The following is a 20,139-nucleotide window of genomic DNA, read 5'->3' as shown; positions in this document are numbered from 1 at the left end:
CGTTGCCCCTCAGAACTGAGTTACAATGTGGTTGAAATCTTCCCTCTGAAATGAGACCCTCAAATAAAAAGAGCATCACTTCATTAACAGCTACCAGCGCTGCTCTGTAGGCGACCCTGCCAGTCTGCAGTGACAGCAGAGGAGGGTAAAGTTCAGCTCCTCACTGCTGGGCTTTAGTTACATTTAGGGCATCATATGACTTCAAAGAGGGGGGCAATTATTTATTATCACCCACCCCTAATTCTTCAGTGATATGAAGCTGAAGTCAGATATTCACCAGATTCTTGTTCGAATTTTCCCGTTCCACCTTAAATGGAGCAGCAGTAAAATTCTGGTGCTTTAGGCTAGGGCTGAGTGGTAGGGGTGAGGGGTGAAAAGGGACTGGGCCTAACATTATGTGGAATGAACCTTCAACAGATGCTTGAGGTTACATCTTAAGCTGTGGGGGGTATAAATTCCCAATCCCATTTCACCCCTCGCCCCTACCACTTAGCTCTAACCCCTCTGTTTTGCGTGTTCTCGTCTAGAGGTAGGGTGTCCTGATTCTTGTTGAGATAGAGGGGGAGGGCGAAGTGTTGGGACTACATGACCCTCCAAACGGAGGATTTTCAGAGACTCTAATTAGAGTGATATGAGAAAAAAAGGAAAGATGGAGAACAAGAAGAGAATTTTCTCTGTTGAAAAATTACAATAACCATCATATTATCTTAGTTTAATGTTGTTTCAGTGTATTATGGTCCTTTTCTTCATAACACGTGTAAAACAATCACTAGTAGTGCTGACGTCTCTGTAGCTAGCTAAATTTCCCACTCCACCTTAAATGGTGCAGCAGTTACATTCTGGCACCATTTAAGGTGGAACGGGAAAATTCGAACAAGAATCTGGTGAATATCTGACTTCAGCTTCATATCACTGAAGAATTAGGGGTGGGTGATAATAAATAATTGCCCCCCTCTTTGAAGATCATATGATGCCCTAAATGTAACTAAAGCCCAGCAGTGAGGAGCTGAACTTTACCCTCCTCTGCTGTCACTGCAGACTGGCAGGGTCACCTACAGAGCAGCGCTGGTAGCTGTTAATGAAGTGATGCTCTTTTTATTTGAGGGTCCCATTTCAGAGGGAAGATCTCAACCACTACCCTGGAACTCAGTTCCAAGGGGCAACACTCGAAAACAAGGGGTAGGGGTAAAAATAAGAAACGTGACTGGGCCTAACAAGGATCAATAAACGGTATGTACACGCGCATTTCCATAAACCAGTAGTTGATTCAGTTTTAGATTAAGAGACATTAATTTACTGAAATCCTTACTCTGTCAGCCCCCCCCCCTTTACCTCCTTTACACAAAACGCCACTCTGATGTTTTCACAAACACATCAAAAGGTAATTCGCTCTGTAAAACACTGATTCTGTTAAAGGACCCCAGACTCTCACCAGCGCACTGAACAGGACAATCTCTACCCACTCTAACAGCCTCATTAGCTGACCAACTACAACCAGCAGACTGAGGCTGTACCTCTTGAGGGGGGGGACTGATTTTAGGGCTGCAACAACTAATCGACATTATCGATAATGTCAATAAGAAAAAATTGGAAAACAAACCAATTAGCTGCTCGATGACATCTGCATGTTTCATTTACATTCCATGATTAAAGGAGGGAATACAGACAGCGCAGACGGCAGTACAGCATCGCACACGACCAAAAAAACAAAACTATGAAAACATTTCTCTTAACGTCATCTTAAAAAAGACCAGCAGGCGCGAGCGTGAGAGAGAAACACTGCATCCACAGCAGAAACTCGGCATGGAGAGATACTACCATTAAAACCGCAGCCAAAAGTGACCGACATCATCACCGCCTGTCTGTGCATCACTGTCTGCTGTCCAGCTCACTCTGTTTTAGTTTAGCAGACAGAACAGGCAGCGCTGGCTGAAGGGATGAGCTTCAGTTTGAAACTGTTGGTCTAAACTCCTCCTGTCTGAGACTGAATGTAAATACTATCGAGACCAAATACTAGAGATCAAGACAAGCCCGAGTACAGACACAACCTAGACCAGGACCGAGTACGAATACTGTCAGGACCAAGAAAAGTCCGAGTACAAATACTATTTAAACCAAGACAAGTCCGAGTACAAATACTGTCAAGAAATATAGCCGCAAGCAGCGATTTGAGGGGTCCAAGCTTGCTTTGCAAGTTTGCCCGACATTGCTATTTTGGCCATGACCCTCCTCGGGTACACGTCAGTAAAGATTTGTACATAATTTTAAGGCTTTAAAATGCAGCCTGTTATATTAAAATGCTGCAGTAAAGGGAACTTATCTTTCATATCATCGCTGTACAACAAAAAACAAGTATCTCCAAAATAGTAACAGTTTACAGGAGGGGCAAAAACGTTCTTTACTTTCAGTGTAAGCTAATGGAAACAGTTTTTATTCTAAGCTATTTCAGAGCATTTCTATTGGTCCAATCATCATGAACTTTTCAGACAATGTAAAGCACAACTGCTGAGCTCAAATGATGCAGAAAAGTACAAATTGCAAAAAATGGAGATACGTTTTTCATTGGACAGCGATGACATGTTCATAGTATGACAGACTTTACACCAAAATGCTTTTTATCTACTCGCTGGAAATGGACATTTTCATTTGATAACGTGTTGAATTTGACTCGTGAGACAATCAGACGGGGAACAAATGAGCTGATTTGGTAACTTTAGCTGCCATTTACTTTAAAATGCTGCTGTAGTTGGACTTTGTATTTGTTCATAACATGAAAGACGTTAAATTAAAGGTTGCTGTTTTGGTGATCTACTTATTGGTAATACTCATTTTATAAAGTGTTCAAATTGACTTTTGAGTTAATTAGATTGGGTGCAAATACACCAACTTAATGACCCGATCTGGCAACTTCGGCAGTAAATGGTTTTTCCATGCTGCAGTGGAATGACTTCTTCACTGGTTTGTGCCCATTATGACAGACACTGAACACATGGTCGAAATTATTGTTTATAATGTGATGAATTTGCATATGTGCAACATGCAGAATGATTGTTTTAGCGCCCGCTAAAGATTAAAAACAAGTCAAAGACAAGTCAAACTTTGTGCAAAAACAAGGCACTAAATATAAATAAACAAATAAATAAATAAATAAATGCCATCGGCTGATTTGGCTGTAAAGAAAAGGAGGTTGGCCATAAAATCAACACTGTAACTCAGTACAGTCGCACCAATAAAGCTTACTGAGCTGAGCTGAAGTGACAGAGTTAACGGTTGTGTTCGAGAGAGAGAGAGAGAAAGAAAGAAAGAGAGAGAGATAAAGAGAGTCAGGAAAGGTGGAAGATGTGTGGTGAGATTATAAAAAGCGCAAGGTCATCCGTACACAACCCCACACTGACAGACGGAGAGAGAGAGAGGGAGAGAGGGAGAGAGTCAGGAAATAAAGAGTGAAAACTGAGGAATGGAGAGAATGTAAGCGGCGGAACGCAGGAACTCACCGGCACGGCCAAAGAGAGAGCCTGCTACTGTTGTCATAGCGATAGCTCAACAGCTTATCAGCATGACCGTGATACACTGACATGTGTGACCAAACAGAGAGAGAGAGAGAGAGTAAGAGAATGAAAGAATGAGAGATTAGAGAGAGAGAACTATAAGAATCAGAAAGAGAAATGAGAAGATGAGAAATAGAAGAGAATAAGAATGAAAGAAAGAGTAAGAGAAAATAAGAGAATGAGAGAGAGAGAGAGAGAATGAGAGAGAGAGAGAAAGAGAGAGGGTGTAAGAAAAAGAAAGAACGAGGGATTAAAATGGAGAGAGGACTATATGAATAAGAAAGAGAGAAATGAGAGGATGAGAAATAAGAGAATAAGAATGAAAGAAGGAGTAAGAGAAAATAAGAGAATGAGAGAGAAAGAGAAAGAGAAAGAGAGGGAGAGAGAGAATGAGTAAGAGAATGAGAGACAGAGAGAACGAAAGAATGAGGGATTAAAATGGAGAGAGAGAACTATAAGAATAAGCTTGTAGCTTGTTGCTACGTCAGAGTAACGAGCTCCGCCCACTCGCTGCACAGCCGGCAGTTCGTTCTCCAGCTCCACACACTAAATTCCCAAACTGTCATCACCACTGAGCAGCTTTTCAGTCGGCAGCTGAGACAGAAGAACCGCTGAACAACCTGGAATCAGCCAGAAATGAACCCAATACCATTCGCCAAACGTGTAGTCTGATCTTCAGAGTCTGACCAAATCAGACTGAGCCATAAAACTGCCGCAATATCAAGTTCAGCTCAGTTTGTCAGTTTTTGCCAGATCAGTATTAATGTTGTTTTGTTCCAGCCAGTCTGTAAAGCATCTTACAGCCCATTTAGTTTGGCGAATGGTGTTGGGTTCATTTCTGGCTGATTCCAGGTTGTTCAGCTGTTCTTCTGTCACAGCTGCCGACTGAAAAGCTGCTCAGTGGTGATGACAGTTTGGGAATTTAGTGTCGTCTCATCTTCAGAGTCTGACCAAATCGGCTGTCGGTCAAATGTGATCTTAAAAGTGTCCGTTTTCTGTTTGTGGCAAAGTAAGAAGTAAAAACGTTCAAATTGCTTGTGAGAAACCTGTGATTTTATGGTGAAATAACAGCACAGTTAGAACGACTCTCAACCAGCTCGCGTGGCCGGAACTCACTGTTGTATAAATTATATTATATTAGTCATAAAACAAAACTTCTACACTGATACTCACAACATGTCTTGCCAGGACCTGTTAATTTGTGTACTGTTGTAGGAAAACTCAGTACATCTCGGCATTTTCGTTCCATTTCACCCATTTTACAGAGAATCAATAAGGAGGCCGTGTGGCTTCACTTCACTGTACAAGTTGCGACTTTATCAGCATCTTTTTCTCGATGTATATCGAAGGCTGTGCCCCGCGGGTCCCTATATATTAAAATAAATACATAAATAAATAAATAAATAAATAAACAGCTCATTAGTCAAATTGAGACTGTATAATTTAAGCAGACTGAGCCTTCGCTGCCGTTCTTTTGTAGCAACTGTTGCTAAGTTGGACAAGCTTTACTGACAGCTGGTCAAAATCTCTTTCAGCCTAATGAGATACTTTAGCACACAGTTTAGCTTTTGTGTATCTAAATTAAGAGCTATTATTTTCAAATGATATTTTAAACTCTGGATTTGAGCAAATGTTAGAATGGTGACATTCACGGTCATTTCTAGTTTCAATTAGCCAAGAGTCCAGCTCAGCGGCGTAATATCACTCCACCATGTTAAACTTTAATCTCTAAACCACCTCCACTCAGCCGGCAACGGTTTCAGTTGAGTTTGTTTATTTTTTTAATATTTTAGCTTATGTTATATGATTTATTTTAGCTATTTTCTTGGTTGATCTATTTTTTGTCATTTATTATACTTATTTTTAATATTTTATGACTATCATTACTATTAATTAATGTTTTACTTTTGTTTTCTACTTTATTTTTTATTCTTACCCTACTCAGTAGTTTTATTTACTATTTTTAATTATTTTAATTATTAATAATTATTTACTTACTATAATTAATTATTATTAATTATTTTTTGTTGTGATCAATATTTTATTAACAAGCAAATGCAAAGAACACAAGAACTATGTTCAAAAAGCCCAGGACATGCTCACAGAGCTCCCCACAACAAACACAGTACAGAGTCAACAACCATCGCTAGACATCACAGCAGTAACACCAGCGATGACAGCAGTGATGGTCAGTGGCAAAACCACACAAGAGGAAAAGACATACAAACAAATTAATACCTAAATAGATAAATGAACTCAGTGTACTGAAGTTTCCACCCTCATATCAGTACTGAAGGCTGCTATGCTCTCACTGCTGTTAACCATTCGCTCTCAGTATCTGACCAGGACACAGTCGTTCTGATTTTGGCTGTTGTACATTCCAAAAGAGTGATGTCCCGAAAATAAGCAAGCCAAAGAAGATGCTTAGGAACGGAGGGTCAAACCATATTTTCAGTTTTGTCTTTTTGACCAAAAAAAATCCTTTTTTGATGAGTAGAAAACAATTCTGCAGAATCATCAAGTAGGAGGAAAGTCCGGGGATCTTTGTGTACAGATTTTCCCAAAATACTAGAGAGAGCATCTTGAACATATGACCAAAAGACACCCACGATAGGACACGTCCAAAACATACGCATATATGTACCGACTATTGCTGAGTTACACAAATGACAATTATACAGCAGATCAGGAGTGAAATACGCTTTTTGTATGAACTGAATATGAATTATGTGGTGTGAAGGGTTTTCTGAAGTAATAAAGCAATTCTTCCACACTGTAACCCAATTCAGTTTAACATTAAGTTCCTTCTCCCAAAACAAAGACGCTGAAAGATTAGAATATGATCGTTTAAGTGACACGTTCACCATAGATACCATGCCTCCTGATACAGCAGTAGAATCTATCCATTTCTGTAGAGGGTGTGAGGTGATTTGGTTGGACCAGGGGCCACCATAAGCCTTTAGGGCAGATCTCAGTCTTAGATTTAAAAAAAAGGAAAAACCAGGCAAGATAAACTCTTCTCTGAGATCTTGAAATAACTTCAAACCCTCCTCATTAAAATATCTTTTAGGGTATGTATGCCAAACTTTATGTACAAATGGCCAATTGTATTGAGGTTACTATCATGCCAGAGAGGTGTTTTACTAGTGTAGGGAAAGGGGCCTCCCATAATTGCTTCCACCTCCTTCCAGATTCTAAAAGAGTGGGCAACTATAGAGCCAAACGTTTTTAAAAGTTTTTAGGGATCCCTGCAAAGGGCAAGTCCTGAAGTCTAATGGGGTGAACAATATTAGCTTCTACACTGTGCCAAGGTACAGAGTCCTGTTATTATTACTATTTTTTTTATTTATTTGTGTAATTGGTCCTCCTGATCTGTCTTATTTATCTTAACGTTTCCTAATTTTTATTTTTATGTACTGTTTTTATTAAAAAATAATTCCTAGCTCATCATTTTTGCTTTAATTTTACTATCACAAATGAATATTTACTCTTTTCAGTTTTCTTTCCCCACATTATTAGTTCCATTCAGTTTCTATTTCAGCCAGTTTCTCCCAGTTTTGTGTCCCCCCAGGGCAGCAGGGCTGTGACGGCTGGGTTTGATCACTGGGAAACAAACTCTGGCAGATTTCCCCAAATTATAACTGAACAAATGATTTCCTGCTGCTGGTTCTGGGATTTGTGGTTCCTGGTCAAAACTGAATAAAATCAGCACAGCTGCTCGGAGCTCCTCCAGGTTTAAACAATAATAATGTCTTTATGAATAAAGCTGATTAAACAGTTTAATGACAACGTAAATCAAATTGGTTTTTAATTTAAACATACACTTCAGAATGTGTCTGAGAGCTCAGTATTGATCCACAGGCCAAGTAAAGTCAGCAATTTAAAATCAGCAAATGCTGGCCAAAGCAGGGCTGCACCACCACCAGTTGGAGGGGGTGTCATATATGCAAAACCTAATAATTCATTACTATTAATTCAAGAATACGCCTGTCTCACTGCACGAGACTAACTTAGATAAGATGTAAACAGAGTCATTCAGAGTGGTTTGGTGAGAAACTTACCGAGTCAGAACTGTTCACAGTGGTGGTGATAGGAACCAGACGTCCACCTCTAAAAGCTCCCTCACAGAAAGTTCCTACATGAAATGGTTATGAATTCACTGCCTGATGACTGAGACACTGTTTTATGATAGTTTTGAGAAGATTTTGGCCTTAAAATCCAATCATAGTGAGCTTCCCATCATAACCGCTGTACAGAGAGCTGCCCAATATAAATAAATCTAATTGAGTGAATTAAAACACCAACATACACAGTGCTGTGCAAGTCACAAAACACCCTAATCCCAAACACATTCAGTGGTGTTGAGGTCTGGACTCTGGGGTGGTCAGTCCATCGTTCAGCTTCTTTGTTTGATGTGTCCGTCTCCTTTTCTCAGTGAGGTTCTTCTTGATCAGCTACACATCCTTTCAGACCCACAGCGCTGAGTCGTCTTCTCACAGTGGAAGGATGGACAGAAACACCTGTGGATGTTTTCAGATCTGAAGCAGCTTGATTTTCTCCTCTCTCTCAGAGATGAAAGCTTTAAGTGCTGTTTATCTGATGGGGGCAGTTTTGGGGTCGACCAGCTCTTCCAGGTGGTTTTTAGGAGACACATTTACTCTGGAGCTCTTAATCAGTTTTTGGAAGCTCCTGTTTATTCATTTTCTCCTTCCTTATGCAAGTGGATTATTTTACATCTAATCTCCTGAAATAACTTGTTTTTAATGGCTGTTTTGACTGGAAATGAGAGTGATGAAAGTGTGCCCTCTGACTTTTGCACAGTACCACAAATAAGACATCAGGAAGGCCAAACTAGGGCCAGAATATACATAAACATACCAGATTCAGCCTATGATTTAAAGAGTCTATATGATGGAAAAGCATCTTTTTTTATCTGAAGTATCTGAAGAAGTATGTAAACACATGAAATGTCAAAAACAAGCCAGTGCATTTAAATATTAGGCCAGTAGCAGTTTAGCCCCGCCCATTTACACCAAAATGATAAGCAGTGTTTCAGCCCAAACCTTCTTGTGAATGAAGCACAGTACAGAGCAGCCAACTACAACAGAGCTCATTTACATATCGCTGCTGTTAAGAATCTCATATCTCTAAAATGACAATTTCACAGAAGAAGAAAAAAAATGACTAACCTTAATGCAGGTCAACAGAATCAGAACTTTTTTCAGAGTAATTCTGGGTAAATTTTTTAGGTCCATTCATCACGAAATTTACACCCAGTGAGTGTGTTTACATGCACCCAATAATCCGATCATAATCGGACCTCTGCAGTTCTGATTTATCCAAATGGTCATGTGAACAGCACACTCTGATCTAGAAATCTGATAAAGAGGCTGGATTTTAGCTCAGTAATCAGATTTCTCAGTGCTGTAAACTCTTACTCTGATTTCTTTCGGATTTCTCAGTCTAAGCGTGTGTGAAATCAGACGACGGCACTGGAAATAAGTGAGCAGCGTCGAACCAAATACATGCTCAACGAAATGAAGGATTTAAATATTCTTCATCTTCTAGTCGATGTTTGTTCATATTTTCAGGTAAAGTGGTGTGATGTTTAAAAAAAGCCACGTCATGAAGTTTGAGTTTTACGTTATGTTTACGTCACATCTTCTTCTGTGAGTTTATTGGCTGGTTGTAAAGCAGAAATCTGATTACTGTCTGACTGTAGACCTGGGGTTCCCCATTATCTGATTACTCAAGCGCATGTAAACATGTTACTGACAAAATCTGATTTTCTGCAGTTACTGGATTATTAAGTGCATGTAAACACACTCACTGTAAAGGGCAGCACGCAATTTCAAATTATGTCAAAAATGGAAAAACAACAAAAACAGAGATGCGCGGTTTTGTTCCGACAACAGCGATATATCAGTCTTAAAGGGACAGGAACAAAAACAGGCCATTTATCTCTAAGGAATAAAGAGAAGCTGGAAAATGGTCAAATCACCGCTGTCGGAACAAAACCTTGTCGAATTTCAGTTTTTGACAGTTTGAAAATGCCTGTCGCTCTTCACATTAGGTGTAAATTTCATGATGAATGGGCCAAAAGAAACGACCCAGAATGACTTGGAAAAACGTCTGCTTCCACTGACTTACATTAAGAGTACATAAAGTTTTTTCCTTCTCCTGTAAAGTTGCCATTTTGGAGACACGAGGTTTTATTCCGTCAGCAGTGATATGCAAATGAATTTCGATGATCGTTTTTGGTACATAAACCCTCACAAACATCATAAGAGGACCGTAAAGGTGAAAAATGCAGGATATGAGCCCTTTAAAGCAGCATCATGGTCTCAAAGTCACTTAGAAACACAAAAACTCTTCAGCTAATGTGATGAAACAACAGCACAGAAGATTCCAGCACACACTCCACACAAGACCTGCGGGGGGGGGGTCTGGAGGAAGTACAGGAGACCCTTCAACACTCACTCACTCTCTCGCTCGCTCACTCGCTTACTCCCTCAGAGCAAAACACAAAAGACCACTTGTCCTGCTTCTGCCAACCCCACCCATTCACTGAGAGAGAGAGAGAGAGAGAGAGAGAGGAAAGAAAACAGGAGTGAAACAGAGAGAGAGAGAGAGAGAGAGAGAGAGAGAGAGAGAGAGAGAGAGAGAGAGAGGAAAGAAAACAGGAGTGAAACAGAAAGAGAGCAAGAGAAGAAAAGAAAGAGAGCATAGAGAGTGAGAGGAGAGAGATAGAGGGAGAGAGATAGAGGGAGAGAAAGAACAGGAAAGAGAAGAGAGAGAGAGAGAGAGAGAGAGAGAACTGGGAAAAGGGAGAGAGAGAAAACAGGAAAGAGAGAGAAAAAGAGAACAGGAGAGGGAGAGAGAGAGCATAAATGAGAGAGAGAGAGATAAATAGAGAGAGCAAGACAGAAAAAGAGTGGTGAGAGGGGAGAGAAAAGGAAAGTGAGCAATAGAGAAAGAGTACGAGAGAGAGAGAGAGAGAGAGAGAGAGAGAGAGAGATAAAGGGAGATGTTGTGCTTGCCTGTAAATCGCTGCCTCCACATTCTTCACCTTAACAGCTACAAACAGCAGCCAGGAATAAAGCGAGGGAGGGGGCAGCAATAAAGGGAAGAAAAAAGATGAGTTTTGGTCCATGTGCCCTCCGGGGGGTCTCCCTGCACTCCTCCACTCCTTCTGCCTCTCTTCCTCCCCCTCCCCACCCCACTCCTTCACCCCTCTCCCTCCCCCCTCCCCCTTCTGTTTCTTTCGTTTGCGTGGGTTACGACAGGTTTCTCCTCAAGAGGCTCCACTTCATCCTCATAAACAGAGAGACAGAGAGACAGACAGAGAGAGAGAGAGAGACAGACAGAGAGACAGAGAGAGGACAGACAGCTCTCCTCTCACACTCTCCGAGCCGGTGGTCCAGCAGCAGGTCGGCTGTTCGCTCTCGTCTGTGTCTCTCTCGTTTCTTTCTTTCTTTTCTTTATCATTTTCCCGGAAGAGAAAGCAGAAGTCTGGGTGACTCCGGCATCGCCGAAAAAGAGAGAGGGAAAAAAAAACAAAAACACACAAAAAAGAGAAAAAAGAGCTCCGTCACTCAGCCTCGTCCTCCTCTCCCTGCTGTAGTCACTTAACTGCTCTCTCTCTCTCCCTCTCTCTCTCTCTCCTCAGAGAAAAGGACAGAAAAACCCCAGCGACTATAAAAGTGAGAGAGGACACATTGGGGAAAAACAGAGTGAGAGAGCGAGAGAGAGCGAGAGAGAGAGAGCGAGAGAGAGCGAGAGAGACGGAGAGAGAGAGAGCAAGAGAGACGGAGAGAGAGCGAGCGAGAGAGACGGAGAGAGAGAGAGCGAGCGAGAGAGACAGAGAGAGAGAGAGCGAGCGAGAGAGAGCGAGGCAGCGTCAGTAGGCGTTCAGTCTGGTTAATGCGCCACCAGCTTCTGTTAGCATGACACTATTTGAATCCCTCTCATTCCTTCTTCTCTCTCTTTTCATTCTTCCTTTTCTCGTTCTTTCTTCTCTCATTCTTTCTACACTCTATCGCTCTTTCTACTTCTCTCATACCTTCTTTCTTTCTCCCTTTCTTCTCTCTACCTCTTTCTTTTCTCTCTCTACCTCTTTTTTTCTTTCTACCTTTCTTATCTCTCTCTTTTTTCTTTCTACCTTTCTTTTCTCTCATTTTTCTACCTATTCCTTTCTTTTTTCTTCTCTCATACCTTCTTTCTCTTTCTCCCCTTTTCCTTTTCTCTCTTTCATTCTTTCTTGATCTCTCAGACTTTCTTCTCTACATATATATATATACACATACATATCCCTTTTCTTTCTTCTTTCATTCATTCATTCATTCATTCTCATTCTTTCTTCCTTGTTTCTCCCACTGTTACCATTTTTGAACCCTTTCATTCTTTTTTTGTCATTTTTCTGCCTTTCTTCCCTTCTCTTATTCTCTCTCTCTTGTTCTTTCTTCTACTCTCTTTTTTTCTCATTCACTCTCTCCCCTTATATCTCCATCCACTCATACACTCAGTTTCTTCTCACCTTTTTCCCCCCACCAACACACACACCCACACACCCACACACAGACACACACACCCACACACAGACACACACACACACACACACACACACCCACACACAGACACACACACCCACACACACACAGACACACACACCCACACACAGACACACACACCCACACACACACACACACACACACACCCACACACAGCAGGGAGTGATTACAGCGTACAGAGGTTAAAAGTCCTGAGTAGAGTGTTCCTGTGTGTGGTAACAATTTCTTAGGCTAGCACTGACTGAGAAGTCCACTAGTGGGCGCTGTGGTCAGCCGTGGATGTCAGTGCCTGGGTTCAGTAATGAAATACAGTGGTGGAAAAAATAGTGAACAGACAGGAGGAGAAAACAGAACACAGAGTTTTTTCACTGCTAAACACAAAAACTAAAGTATTACTACATACTGACATTGTCCAAAAGTATCTAGACGGCCCTTCTACTGAGTGAATTCAGCTACTTTAAGGTCACCCAGTGCTGAAATACAGGGTGTACAACCTCCACTTAAAAGCACTGACCAACAGAATGGGCTCTGGAGCAGCTGCACATGAGCCTGAGGTCTCCTTGTCCAATGCCAAGCGTGGGCTAGAGGGGTATACACACACACACACACACACACACACACACACACACACACACATATATATATATGTATATGGTTACTAGATGGTTGCTATGGTATCTATGGCGGTTGCTCTGTAATTGCTAGGTGGTTGCAATGGTGTTCCAGGTGGTTGTTTGATGGTTGCTATGGGATTACTATGTGGTTGCTCAGGGATTGCTATGGTTTTAAGTTTATTGTTAGGGTACTGCTAGTAGTTACTATGGTATCCATCATGGTTGTTATGGGGGTTGCTATGGTGTTCCATGTGGTTGCTAGATGGTCCCTATGGTATCTATGGTGGTTGCTCAGGGATTGTTATGTGGTTGCTACGGTTTTTAAATTGATTCTTAGGGTATTGCTAATAGTTACTGTGGTATCCATCACGGTTGTTATGGGGGTTGCCAGGTGGTTGCTTCGGTGTTCCAGGTAGTTGCTAGGGTGTGTACTTGTATCAGTCATTCACAGCTACTTTTTGAGCATTCCACCACTCATTTGTAAAGGAAAAAAAATGCATCTTTGTGAAAACATCATGAGGCCTTTCAAAAATGCTTTATGATTTCTGGTCGATACCACAAACCTTATATTCACAGTCTCAGATGTACAACCAGAGAGCGGCAGACAGAGAGAGAGAGAGAGAGAGAGAGGTCCAGCTGCAGGTGGACTCCAGATGTTCAGTCTCTGAAGGGAAGACCCTTCTGCCTCCTCTTTCCTCCACTCCGCCTTTCCTGGCTCTCTCTCCCACTCTACTATGTGACACAAACCATCTGACTTGGCAGAGGCTAAAGCAGTAAAGCAATGGATGAGATACTGTGGGCTCCAGCATGCAGCGGTTCTTGTGGCAAAGCTATACTGGGTCTCAAGGCGCAGCAGAGCAAATGTGGGTTTCCAGTATGCAGTGGTTCCTGAGGCAGAGCTACTGTAGGCCTCAGTATGTCGTGGGCCCTGTGGTACAGTGGACTGCACTATGCAGCAGCACTCTGACAGAACACAGCAGTGAACACTAGCCTGCAGCAGGGCTACAGTGGACCAGCAGCTTTTATGCCAAAGTTACAATGGGCCCCAGCATGCAGCAGTACCTGTTTTGGACTTACAATAGGCCCCAGAATGCAGCAGAGCTAGAAGGGGGCCCCAGCATGCAGCAGTCTCTGTGGCAGAGGAACAATGGGCCCCACTGTGCAGGAGTACCTGTTTCGGTCTTACACTAGGCCCCAGAATGCCGCAGAGCGACAAGTGGGCCCCAGAAAGCAGCAGTCTCCATGTTAGAGCTACAGTGGGCCCCAGCATGCAGCAGTACCTGTCATGGACTTACACTTGTCCCCAGAATGCAGCAGAGTGACAAGTATGTCCCAGCATGCAGCAGTCTCAGTGCCAGACCTACAACGGGACCAGCATGAAGCAGTACCTGTTTCGGACTTACACTAGGCCCCAGAATTCAACAGAGTGGCAAGTGGACCCCAGCATGCAGCGGCCCCTACGGCAAAGCTATAGTGGGTCCCAGCATGACACACAGTAACACTGGGCCTCTGCATGCAGTAGCTCCTACAGCAAAGCTACAGTGGGCCCCAGCAAGCAGCAAAACCTGTAACAGACTTACAGTGGAGCCCAAAATGCAGGAGAGCTACAATAGGCTCCATACTGCAGTGGCCCTAATTGCAGTGCTACAGTGGGCCCCAGCATGCAGCCGTCCCAAGCAGCTACAGTATTCCGCTCTGTGTAACTTGGTCTGCAAAGACGTTTCAGTGCAGTGGTTTTCAAAGCAGCCCCAGCATGCAGCTGCGTGACAGGCCCACACCTCCTTCACTCCATTAGACCTGCAGCTGGGCTCCATTACAGTAAACGGGCTGGAGTGTGTGGGCCATGAAGTCTTGAAGTGGAACACAGCGTAACGGTACAGCTCTAGAGAAGCTCTGCTTTCATCATCATAAATTCAGACTCCAACTGCCACACAGATGTTATTACACACTCACTGACCGAGCAGAGAACACACACACGCACGCGCCAAACCACAGGTGAGTCATGTGATCCTGGTCATAAACACCTGATCTCTCCCACAGCTCCTCAACTTTCCATTAAAAAGACTGACAGCATCTCCAACCGAACAGCTAGACGTTCTGGTTGTATAGAAACAATGTTAGTGAAATTAGGAGAACAGTTATGAAACCTATTAAGAAGCCGGGACATAAAAAAGAGAAGCTACTGCTGCGTTTGTGAGGTTTCACACCAAACGTGTTGCTGCTGATGCGTTTACAAGACGCTGTTCAACATGAAGAACCATTTGAGGTGTCAGCAGGCTTCACAGTGAACTAGAGAAGCTGGGCTTTATGACCATATGTGTTGTTGCAGTGCTCAGCAATACATCATCTTTACAGATTTACTGTGATACTGCCATACTGTGACCGTTTTAGCAATAATTTTAATGCTATATTTGAGAGATAATGAGCATAATATCTATGATATAATGCCCATAAAATTTAAAATATCTTTACAATTTTTCTTTTAAGAAAAGAAAACAGAATAAAGTGATCCAATCAAATCAGTGTAGCCAGGAAAAATGGGCTCATTAACTTTATTAATAAAGCCAACTCGTTAACCAGATTAACAGAAGCCTAAATATCACCTGATAGTGTGATGCCATGATATTTTATTACTTTGGAAATAACATGGAAAACCACAGGCTAAAATACATCTGAAGAACCCTCTGGATTGGCTGACCACTTAACCACAGCCCATAGAGATCGATGCTCTATAGTGACGGGTGATATTTTGTCAATATCAGCATTGAAGGCTGGGTTATTTATGAACTGTATATTGCAATAAACACAGTGATATTTTAACTGCTGTATCTGATAGATAATGAGCACCACATCCTTTATATAGTCCATGACACAAAATGCCAGAAATAGTGGTTCCTGTTTGTTTTTTAGTTTTTAGTCTTGTCTAACGACATCCAGGATCTCAGAGTTAACCGTAAAGAATGTTACTCACTAAGTGCTTCAGATTAGTCTGAATTCTTTTACAGAGCAGCAGCAGTGAGGAGGGATGGACTCATCAATGTTAAATATCAGGAAATACTGAAAAACAATGTGGAACATATTGAATTATATATATATATATATATAATATATATATATATATATATATAGATATACTATATATATAAAAAGGTTTTTTAGTATAGTTTAGAATACATGGTTTTTTTGACATGAGGTTCAATGGATCAAAAGAAACAGCCCAAAATGACTTGGTAAAAAGTCTGGTTCCACTGACTTACATTAAAAGAAGAGTATGTTTTTACCTTCTCCTGTGAAGTTACCATTTGAAATATAAGGTTTTATTCCAACAGCAGTGATATTGTGTATATATATATATATATATATATATATATATGTATATATATATATATATATATATATATATATATATAGATGTAAAGTCAGAGACGATAGCTCATCTGCTGCTGCACAGTTTGTGTTGGTCATCCTCTAGTCCTTCATCAGTGGTCACAGGACGCTGCCCACAGGATGCTGTTGGCTGGACAAATTTGGTTGGTGGACTATTCTCAGTCCAGCAGTGACACTGAGGTGTTTAAAAACTCCAGCAGCACTGCTGTGTCTGATCCACTCAGACCAGCGCAACACACACTAACACCCCACCACCACGTCAGTGTTACTGCAGTGCTGAGAATGACCCACCACCCAAATAGTACCTGCTCTGTGAGGGTCCATGGGGGTCCTGACCACTGAAGAACAGGGTAAAAGGGGGCTAACAAAGTATCAGAGAAACAGATGGACTACAGTCTGTAACTGTAGAACTACAAAGTGCACCTATATAGTAAGTGGAGCTGATATGGCTAAGAATGGATGTGTTGCCTTCTCTCCCAGCCATGAATGACTCTGAATTCCTGATTTGCCATTTAATGTGTGCTTTTCTTTGTTTTTTTCAGACAGTGGGCTCTACTATTATATATTATTATTATTTGTTTGTAGTTTGTTTGGTAAATGGCCCTATTTTTGTCAAAAAAGAAAGTGCCAGCCTGATGTCATTATTTTTTTTAATTCGTAGATCCATCACCAGAAACGATCCATCGTAGACTCTGCAGCTCAGCCCTGCAGCAAAACTGAATTTGCACAGTCAGCATTTGGCTGTACTTGTGCTGCAAGTAAGAAGTTAGAAAATGATGACGTCAGACATGCACCGTCTTTTTTGATAAAAACCGGGCCATTATACAAACAAACAAACAAACAAACAAATAAAAGTAACGCCCACTGTATTTTTCTTTACCTGAAAGAAAACAAAGAAAAACACACAAACTGCAAATCAGGAATTCAGAGTCCTTCATGGCTGGGAAGAAGGAGGCAACATGTCCATTCTCCAACCTGAGCCTGAGGTCAGTGGGTAAGTTATCTGTTTATTATGTTGTAGCTCTTTTATTTCAAGGCAGGTCACTGGATGCCAGAACTTTTTCACAGACAAGCCACTAAATCGCCCACCGGACATCACATTAAACATTCAAAGATCACAGATTTTAACTAATGATCAAAGAAACTCAGCAGCAGCTGGAAAACCGCACAAATCCTCCCTCTAGAAGCTGCAACTCCAGTGCTTAATGACCACCAAACGTTTTTATCTTTGCTCTGGACAGAAAGCTTCCATGTCACATGTGACTACATCACTTCATCCTTTGGTTTAGAACTGATCCTAATCTTTTCATAAACAGGCCCCTCATTATTTCAGAAAGAGCGCTGTTTTATTCCTAATGAGGTCGAAACAGAGGAAAACATCTCAGCCGCTCTCATTGCCTGAAACACAGTAAACAGAGAGAAGCTGTACCGATTTACAAATGGACTAACAGAGCCGCTGCACTCGAGACTGAGACGGTCCACTCAGAGCTGTTAACACAGAGAGGCTTTCCTGCTTCTTCTGACGCATAGCGCTGGAACCGCTAACGATATTAGCAGAACGTTCCACTGAACAGCATCAAATGATGAGCAGAGATTAAAACAGTACAGGGAACAGACAGAAAAGCAAAGCGAACGATATTTTTCACAGAAGGAAATCAAAACACAGGAACATCACTGAGAGAAAACTTGAACAGGAATTAGAAACTAAAACATCTCATTTTGGTCAGTTCTGAACAGAAATGATATTTGTCCATTTCTGTCCCAGCACTCCACGTCCAGTAACCAGTAATGATAGTAATAAAACTATAATAATAAAAGGAAATAATATTCTTTATACGGCTCTCTGGGCCTTCCAGGCCTTCGAAGAACTAAAAATATGTCCATGTAACCATTAATAAACATACTTTTTAGCTTAATTTTCTAATATAATCATCATGCTCACTGTATTTAAACTTTCTAAGTATTGCAGTAATACTTTTATTAAGTTTGGGTTGGAAACAAAAAGGTTAAGATCTTGAAATGCCCCTTTTAGGTAGATACAGCCAAGCAAGCTCAGCCATTGGTTAGGACTTCAGGAGCTGAACTGAAGGCCTAACACGTCAGATTGACAGCCAACATTATTAAAAAGGGACAGTGGAATCAACCAATCAACTTTCAGTTTAAAACGGTCCTTCTGGAAGTTCTAGATATGTCAATGACTGAATATGAGCCGAGGTCTGACCAGGTTTCAGGTGGTTGTTAGGAACATAAAACAGCAGCTCAGGACTTTTTACAGAAAAAGTCACTGTAAAACTGATACATACAGGTAAAATCAGAAATGGAAAAAATAAAACAGCCAAAAAAATGCTCAGCGTTAGCTCAGTGCTAACAGACTATTAGAAATCCCATAGAGGCGCTAGAAGAAATTAGCACTATTGTAGAGGTGGGTTTTTTCAATTTTTTTTGACTGAGTTTTGATGTTTTTGTCCCAGACTGGAGGCCGAGATCTGACAGCCATTTTTCGCCATGGACAAGAGGCGAAATACAGAGGGACCTGGGGGGTTCGGGACCCCCTGATTAACCTATAGGACTTCCTGAATGTGTCAAAATTAAAAATCTCTGAAAATAAACTGATATTTATGACATATTAAGACGTTATGCTGTCATTGTTTATCTGCTTCAACCACAACCGACAAGCTTCTGTCTTTGGTATTTTTGACTAACTGGAGCTGCAGCACTGCTCTGCCTCAGGGTGGCGCAGTAGCAGACTGGTTCAAGTATTTGGTCCTTCGTAGCCTAGAAACTGCACCTGTACCTCTGAAAAACTTTACAGTTTGCCAAACATATTTGTAAATCTGAAAACTCGCCAAATTTTCCCAAAAGACTGGCAGAGTGAACTATTACTCATTTCTCAAACCGAAGACAAAAGAGGAGATGAGTAAGGTCTCAGTGAGTGAGTGTGTTTACATGCACCTAATAATCCGATAACTGCAGAAAATCAGATTTGGTCAATATCTGATCAACGCGTTTACATGCGCTTGAGTAAGCAGACAATGGGGAAACTGCAGGTCTATGTGAGTCAGACAGTAATCAGATTTCTGCTTTACAACCAGCCAATAAACTCACAGAAGAAGACGTGATGTAAACATGACGTAAAACTTCATGCTGCGGCTTTTTCTTTTTTTAAACATCGCACCACTTTACCTGAAAATATAAACAAACATCGTCTAGAAGATGAAGAACATTTAAATCCTTCATTTCGTTGAGGATGTATTTGGTTTCAGTGTCGCTCCAGAAGTGTTTTGCTGCGTTTCGTGGCGACGCTGCTGACTTATTTCCGGGACCACCATCTGTTTTCACACATGCTCAGACTGAGAAATCCGAAAGAAATCAGAGTAAGAGTTCACAGCACTGAGAAATCTGATTACTGAGCTAAAATCCAACCTCTTTATCAGATTTCTAGACCTTACGCCGATCTGAGAAATCAGTGTGCTGTTTACACGACCATTTGAATAATCAGATAACTGCAGAAATCTGATTATGATCGGATTATCAGGTGCATGTCAACACACTCAACGATTAGAAGAGCATTTCCAGAACGAAAATTGTTAAATCAAACATTTTTGCCATTAAAACCAGCATCAGCACCGCTATGGTGAGTAAGCCAACATAGGAGCCCCCGAATACCAGGGGGCATTTTGCACACTGACCACTGATATTAGGTTTATTGAAATAACAACAGAAGATCAGTTACAGCTGATCTGTATTTACTGAATATGTTTAACAGGAATGAAGCACTGATATCATTAACCAGTTAACAGCGCTGCACAGCCTATATGCTTTAAACGATTTAGATTTAAAGACTAGAGCTGTAAATATCTGACCTCACACTGAACCCACAGTGATTCTTAAGGAAATTAAATCTCAAATTTTAACATATTTGATTAACTTGCTGTGGTTTAGAACTTTAACTGAGAGACTGGAGAAACTATTCACACAGAAGGGGAACAAAAACTAACATATGGATTTTTTTTGCACTTT

At 41.3% G+C, this 20,139-nt stretch overlaps 1 protein-coding gene across 1 annotated transcript in view; it reads right to left on the bottom strand.

Moving 5' to 3' along the window:
• The window catches only part of ctbp2l (C-terminal binding protein 2, like), a 65,773-nt gene that overhangs the window by 31,561 nt on the left and 14,073 nt on the right, over window positions 1–20,139 (bottom strand).

The sequence above is a fragment of the Colossoma macropomum genome, unplaced genomic scaffold (assembly GCF_904425465.1).
Source record: "Colossoma macropomum unplaced genomic scaffold, Colossoma_macropomum, whole genome shotgun sequence".
In the NCBI taxonomy this organism is placed as follows: domain Eukaryota; kingdom Metazoa; phylum Chordata; class Actinopteri; order Characiformes; family Serrasalmidae; genus Colossoma; species Colossoma macropomum.
The sequence above is the reverse complement of the archived record's forward strand: the minus strand, read 5'-3'. Positions and strand labels throughout refer to the sequence as shown.